This window comes from Eriocheir sinensis, chromosome 64, assembly GCF_024679095.1.
Source record: "Eriocheir sinensis breed Jianghai 21 chromosome 64, ASM2467909v1, whole genome shotgun sequence".
Lineage (NCBI taxonomy): Eukaryota > Metazoa > Arthropoda > Malacostraca > Decapoda > Varunidae > Eriocheir > Eriocheir sinensis.
The window spans coordinates 1,039,828-1,047,500 of record NC_066572.1 but is presented as its reverse complement, the minus strand read 5'-3'; the positions used below and the strand labels follow the sequence as shown (position 1 = coordinate 1,047,500).

The window sequence follows — 7,673 nt, the reverse complement described above, 5'->3', positions numbered from 1 at the left end:
TTTTTAGCGGCGATAGGTTAATTGTATTGGCGATAACTTACTGTATTAGCGTCAAGGGTAGGTAAAGTTACGATAGTTTACCACAGAAAGGTTAGATGTATTGGCGATAACTTACTATTTTAGCGGCGATAGGTTAGTTGTATTGGCGATAACTTACTATTTTAGCGGCGATAGGTTAGTTGTATTGGCGATAACTTACTGTATTGGTGACGATAACTTACTGTATTAGCGTCAAGGATAGGTAAAGTTACGATAGTTTGCCACAGAAAGGTTAGATGTATTGGCGATAACTTACTATTTTAACGGCGATAGGTTAGTTGTATTGGCGATAACTTACTGTATTAGCGTCAAGGATAGGTAAAGTTACGATAGTTTACCATAGAAAGATTAGATGTATTGTATTAGCGGCGATAGGTTAGTTGTATTGGCGATAACTTAGTGTATTAGCGACGATAAATTACTGTATTAGCGTCAAGGATAGGTAACGTTACGATAGTTTAGCATAGAAAGATTAGATGTATTGGCGATAACTTACTATTTTAGCGGCGATAGGTTAGTTGTATTGGCGATAACTTACTGTATTGGTGACGATAACTTACTGTATTAGCGTCAAGGGTAGGTAAAGTTACGATAGTTTACCACAGAAAGGTTAGATGTATTGGCGATAACTTACTATTTTAGCGGCGATAGGTTAGTTGTATTGGCGATAACTTACTGTATTGGTGGCGATAGATTACTGTATTAGCGTCAAGGATAGGTAAAGTTACGATAGTTTACCATAGAAAGATTAGATGTATTGGCGATAACTTACTATTTTAGCGGCGATAGGTCAGTAGTATTGGCGATAAGTTAAGAGTTTAGCGGCGATAGATTACTGGGTTAGCGGCGAGGATGAGGTTAAGTTATAAGGAAAGAAAGGTCAGTTGTATTGGCGATCACTTATTATTTTGACGGCGATACGTTAAGAATTTAGCGAGGAAAGGTCAGTTTTTTTAGCGGCGAGGTTGGGAAGAAAGGTCACTGGTTATAATGGCGATAGACTACAGGTTAATTAATGAGGGCGATATGTCAGGTTAAGTTAATGGAGATATGTCATTTAGCGGCGAAGGAATAAGGTCACTCGATATTTTGAAGCAAGACACATTCAACACGATAAGGTCACGTAAGGTTAGCAGCGATAAGTCACTCGATATTTGAAGCAAGACACATTCAATACAGTAAGGTCACGTAAGTTCAGCGGCGATAAGTCACTCGATATTTGGAGTAACATTCAATACGGTAAGGTCACGTAAGGTTAGCAGCGATAAGTCTCACGATATTTGAAGCAAGACACATTCAACACGATAAGGTCACGTAAGGTTAGCAGCGATAAGTCACTCGATATTTGAAGCAATCATTCACGGGTTAGGGGTGATAAGTCATTCGATCACGATTTGAAAGACAAAGACACATTCAATACAGTAAGGTCACGTAAGGTTAGCAGCGATAAGTCACACGATATTTGAAGCAAGACACATTCAACACGGTAAGGTCACGTAAGGTTAGCAGCGATAAGTCACACGATATTTGAAGCAAGACACATTCAATACAGCAAGGTCATGTAAGTTCAGCGGCGATAACTCACTCGATATTTGAAGCAACACACATTCAACACGATAAGGTCACGTAAGGTTAGCAGCGATAAGTCACTCGATATTTGAAGCAAGGCACATTCAATACAGCAAGGTCATGTAAGTTCAGCGGCGATAACTCACTCGATATTTGAAGCAACACACATTCAACACGGTAAGGTCACGTAAGCTCAGCGGCGATAAGTCACTCGATATTTGGAGTAACATTCAATACGGTAAGGTCACGTAAGGTTAGCGGCGATAAGTCACTCGATATGTGGAGTAACATTCAATACGGTAAGGTCACGTAGGGCCAGCGGCGATAAATCACTCGATATTTCCATTGCAAAGGTTACAGATTTTAGCGGAGATAGGTTAGGTCAAGAAAGGTCAGCAGTGATATTAAAGCAAGGGACATTTCCAGCAGGTAAATTATATACGGTAAGGTCAGCAGTGATATTATTGAAGCAAGGGATATTTCAAGCAGGTAAATTATATACTTTAAGGTCAGCAGTGATATTATTGAAGCAAGGGATATTTCAAGCAGGTAAATTATATACGGTAAGGTCAGCAGTGATGTTATTGAAGCAAGAGACATTTCAAGCAGGCGAGGATAGAACACGACGCAGTAATGGATGTAAATTAGAAAAGTATAGATTTAGGAGGGAAATAGGCAAGCATTGGTTTAGTAATAGGGTGATGGGGGAAGGGAATAGACTCAGCAATCACATAGTTAGTGCAGGGACGATAGCTTGTTTTAAGGGTAGACTGGATGGCTACATGGACGAGGATGACAGCTGGTAGTGGGGGGGAATCTGGAGCTGCCTTGTGTGTCTCCCTATGTTCTTATAGTTAGACGATAGCTTGTTTTAAGGGTAGACTGGATGGCTACATGGACGAGGATGACAGCTGGTAGTGGGGGGGAATCTGGAGCTGCCTTGTGTTATCCAGTAGGCCTCTTGAAGTCCCCCTATGTTCTTTAGTTAGTGCAGGGACGATAGCTTGTTTTAAGGGTAGACTGGATAGCTACATGGACGAGGAAGACAGCTGGTAGTGGGGGGAATCTGGAGCTGCCTTGTGTTATCCAGTAGGCCTCTCGCAGTCTCCCTATGTTCTTTAGTTAGTGCAGGGACGATAGCTTGTTTTAAGGGTAGACTGGATAGCTACATGGACGAGGATGACAGCTGGTAGTGGGGGGGTTCTGGAGCTGCCCTGTGTAAGCCAGTAGGCCTCTTGAAGTCCCCCTATGTTCTTTAGTTAGTGCAGGGACGATAGCTTGTTTTAAGGGTAGACTGGATGGCTACATGGACGAGGATAACAGGTGGTAGTGGGGGGGAATCTGGAGCTGCCCTGTGTAAGCCAGTAGGCCTCGTGCAGTCTCCCTATGTTCGTATGTACGCCAGCTTCATCGACGCTGTGCGCTTGTTCCCACGGGTACATCAACCACCACCTATGTGTCGCCGCCCCGAGCAAAATTAGCACCTCCTCACTAAGCCCGGGTACCTGTGTGACCTCCCATAAACCGCCCACTTGCACGCACCACCGTCAAGTGACCTGACCTCCCAGCCGAAGCTCCATCGCCCGAACCTTCCCATCATTTCAAGCAGGCAAACTCTATATAGGGGAAGGTTAGGTTAGGTTAGCGGGCACCCCTTCGACATCTGTACGGCCTATTTCCCACATTTCCCGGCCTCCTACACCCATGTCCTCATCGCTGGAGGTAGGGAAAGGACTAATCTCCCATGTCCACCCCTTGGAAATAGTGGAAATAGACCAGAAATGGAAATAATAGCAAGAAATATGAGTGATCTTAAGACCTGACAACTGTACGGGCTATTTCCAAGCCTATTTCCCCTATTTCCCGGCCTCCTACGCCCATGTCCTCATCGCTGGAGATGGGTAAAGGACTAGTCTCCCATGTCCACCCCTTGGAAATAGTGGAAATAGTTCAGAAATGGAAATAATAGGAAGAAATATGAGTGATCTTAAGACCTGACACCTGTACAGCCTATTTCCAAGCCTATTTCCCACATTTCCCGGCCTCCTACACCCATGTCCTCATCGCTGGAGGTAGGGAAAGGACTAATCTCCCATGTCCACCCCTTGGAAATAGTGGAAATAGACCAGAAATGGAAATAATCGCAAGAAATATGAGTGATCTTAAGACTTGACATCTGTACGGGCTATTTCCAAGCCTATTTCCCCTATTTCCCGGCCTCCTACACCCATGTCCTCATCGCTGGAGATGGGTAAAGGACTAATCTCCCATGTCCACCCCTTGGAAATAGTGGAAATAGTTCAGAAATGGAAATAATAGGAAGAAATATGAGTGATCTTAAGACTTGACATCTGTACGGGCTATTTCCAAGCCTATTTCCCCTATTTCCCGGCCTCCTACACCCATGTCCTCATCGCTGGAGATAGGTAAAAGACTAATCTCCCATGTCCACCCCTTGGAAATGGTGGAAATAGTTCAGAAATGGGAGAAATCGCATATTATTCTCCTTATTTCCCATTTCCCTATTATTTCCATCCATATCCTTATCGCTGGAGATGGGTAAGGTCAGCAGGGAGATAATGCAAGCAGGCAAACTCTATAGCTAAGGTCAGGAAGTTATTATTGAAACAAGGGACATTTTAAGCAGGAGAAAAACACTGTAGGTAAGGTCAGGTAAGGTCAGGAGGCATATACATTGAAGTACTCGATATTTCAAGCAGGCAAACTCTATACGGTAAGGTCAGGAAGTTATTATTGAAACAAGGGGCACTTTAAGCAGGAGAAAAACACTGTAGGTAAGGTCAGGTAAGGTCAGCAGGCATATACATTGAAGTACTCGATATTTCAAGCAGGCAAACTCTATAGCTAAGGTCAGGAAGGTATTAATATTGCAACAAGGGACATTTTAAGCGGAGAAACACACCGTAGGTAAGGTCAGGTAAGGTCAGCAGGCAATTGAAGTATATACTCGATATTTCAGCAGGCAAACTATATACGGTAAGGTCAGGAAGGTATTAATATTGCAACAAGGTATATTTTAAGCAGGAGAAACACACTATAGGTAAGGTCAGGTAAGGTCAGCAGTGATATTAGTTTTAAGAAGGCGAAGTTATCGTTTTAGCGGCGAGGTGAGGTTATGTTAAAGTCTATTACCGGCGATAGATTAGTGATTTAGCGGCGATAGATTAGTGATTTAGCGGCGATAGATTAGTGGTTAGTGGCGACGTGTCAGGTGGTGTTAGTGGTTATGTTAGTGATGTTAGTGGTGATGTTATTTTAGTGGTGACTGTAGAGTAACTTAGAGATTTCAAGGCGAACATTCTATATAAGATTACAATATGACTGATAGGCCTGTTCCATTCATCCAGAGAGAGAGAGAGAGAGAGAGAGAGAGAGAGAGAGAGAGAGAGAGAGAGAGAGAGAGAGAGAGAGGAGGAGAAAGAAGAAGCAGAAGAGGAGGAGGAGGAGGAGGAGAAGGAGGAGAAAGAGGTAGGGAATAGAAGGGAAGGGAAGGGAAAGGAAGAGGAAGGGAAGGGAGAGGAAGGGAAGGGAACGGAATGGAAGGGAAAGGAAGAGGAAGGGAAGAGAGAGAGAGAGAGAGAGAGAGAGAGAGAGAGCATATATTAAACTGCAAACGTTTCTCAGTGACGTAAAAACCAATGTTATCTAAACGTTCAGAACGCCACCAACACCATTACCATGCAAACGTCACCCATTACAACGTGTCCTACCATTCCTACGTGTCCTACCCATACCCACATGTCCTGCCCACTGTTACCACGTGTCCTACCATTACCACGTGTCCCGCCCGGCTCTCCTATTGCTAAAACGTTATCAAGGTCACTCTTATTAAACCCCTTCAACCATTTATAAACAGAACCTATTGCTACGTGTCCTACTATTGCCACATGTCCTAATCAATACTACTACGTGTTATACCCCATTGCTACGTGTCCTACTATTGCTTTATGTCCTAATCAATACTATTACGTGTCATACCCCATTGCTATGTGTCCTACTATTGCCACATGTCCTAATCAATACTACCACGTGTTCCATCTATTGTTAACACGTGTCCAGTCCATTGCTGTGTGTCCTACCATTGGCACATGTCCTAATCATTACTATTGAGTGTCCTACCCCATTGCTGTGTGTCCTACTATTCCCACATGTCCTAATCAATACTACTACGTGTCATACCAAGTCCTACGTGACCTGACCATTACTACATGTCCTATCTATTGTTAACACGTGTCCACCCATTGTCACGTGTCCTACCATTGCCACATGTTCTAATCAATACTATTACGTGTCATACCAAGTCCTACGTGACCTGACCATTACTACATGTCCTATCTATTGTTAACACGTGTCCACCCATTGTCACGTGTCCTACCATTGCCACATGTCCTAATCAATACTATTACGTGTCCTGACCATTAAAACGTGTCCTACCTATTGTTAACACGTGTCCTATTAAATATTATTATTATTATTACTATATAAACTTTAATAATAATGATGGTGACTTAGAATGCGAAGAGTGAGGTTGAAATTGCTTAGAGTTTTATTATAGCATTTTCTCTCTCTCTCTCTCTCTCTCTCTCTCTCTCTCTCTCTCTCTCTCTCTCTCTCTTATCTCCAGTGTTGCAACTTCCTTATCGTCATCCCTTCAACACACACACACACACACACACACACACACACACACACACACACACACATACACACGCACACGCACTCACATACAGACACACACGCACTCACATACACACGCAATTTTTTTCTCTCATTTCTATTTTTTTTTCCTTCAGTTCACAATAACCTCTCTCTCTCTCTCTCTCTCTCTCTCTCTCTCTCTCTCTCTCTCTCTCTCTCTTATCTTTCTATGGCAAGATAAAGTTATCAATGTCATTATTAGAGAGAGAGAGAGAGAGGGGGGGGAGGGTAGTTGATAATGTGAGAGAGGGGAAGAATGGAAATGACTCTCTCTCTCTCTCTCTCTCTCTCTCTCTCTCTCTCTCTCTCTCTCTTACTTTCTTTACTTCTATTTCCTTCATCTCTTTCTTTATCCTCGTTTCCTCTCTCTCTCTCTCTCTCTCTCTCTCTCTCTCTCTCTCTCTCTCTCTCAAAACAAAAAAAATAATGAAAAATAAATTATCTCGAGAAATCAATCTATCACACACACACACACACACACACACACACACACACGAGGCATCTTACTGAAGGAAACTCTTATCACGTGACCAATATTATCAAGAGAGAGAGAGAGAGAGAGAGAGAGAGAGAGAGAGAGAGAGAGAGAGAGAGAGAGAGAATAGCAATGGTGATGCAAGATTGGGGTAGTACATAGGCCCACCTCCTCCCCTTGTAGGCCTAACCGGCAGAGGCCTACCCTTAGGTTTTCCCTCTAAGTAGTAGTAATAGTAGTAGTAGTAGTAGTAGGAGGAGGAGGAGGAAGAGAAGAGGAGGAAGGAAGGAAGGATTATAGAAAGAAGGAAAATTTTGAGAAGAGGAGGAAGAGGAAGAGGAAGAGGAAGAAGAGGAGGAGGAGGAGGAGCAAGATAAATCATGAAAGAAATGCGTAGGAGGAGGAGGAGGAGGAGGAAGAAGACGGAAAGAAACGAGAGAGAGAGAGAGAGAGAGAGAGAGAGAGAGAGAGAGAGAGAGAGAGAGAGAGAGAGAGAATAGTATCAATTTTAATAGTAGTAGTAGTAGTAGTAATAGTAGTGGTCTTACCGTACTTGTAGCAATGGTAGTAGTCGTAGTCGTAGTAGTCGTAGTAGTAGTATCAACACCACTTTCAACACCACAACAACACCATTTCAACACCACAACACCAGCAGAGCTATTCACGTGTATGGAACTCGTCGTTAAATCGTTCGTTCACAATATTTCTCGTTTTCCTTAACAAATTTCTCTATGATAATCTTTCTCTTCTCTCCCGTATGTCCGTTTTTATCACTATCTTCCTTCCGTCCATCGTACCGCAAGGAGGAAGAGGAGGAAGAGGAGGAGGAGGAGGAGGAAGAGGAGGAGGATCACACGTCCGCACACCCCGA

The 7,673-nt window shown here is 43.2% G+C and overlaps 1 protein-coding gene across 4 annotated transcripts in view; it reads right to left on the bottom strand.

Annotated features, from left to right (window-relative positions):
* LOC126987151 (longitudinals lacking protein, isoforms A/B/D/L-like) overlaps positions 1–7,673 on the bottom strand; it is a 33,364-nt gene extending 25,691 nt beyond the window's left edge. For 3 of the 4 annotated variants that reach the window (XR_007740300.1, XM_050843882.1, XM_050843885.1), the window contains exon 1: positions 7,351–7,673. The gene's annotated coding sequence lies outside the window, so the exon portion shown is untranslated. The remainder of the gene's footprint in view (positions 1–7,350) is intronic. The other variant, XM_050843884.1, reaches the window with a different exon arrangement.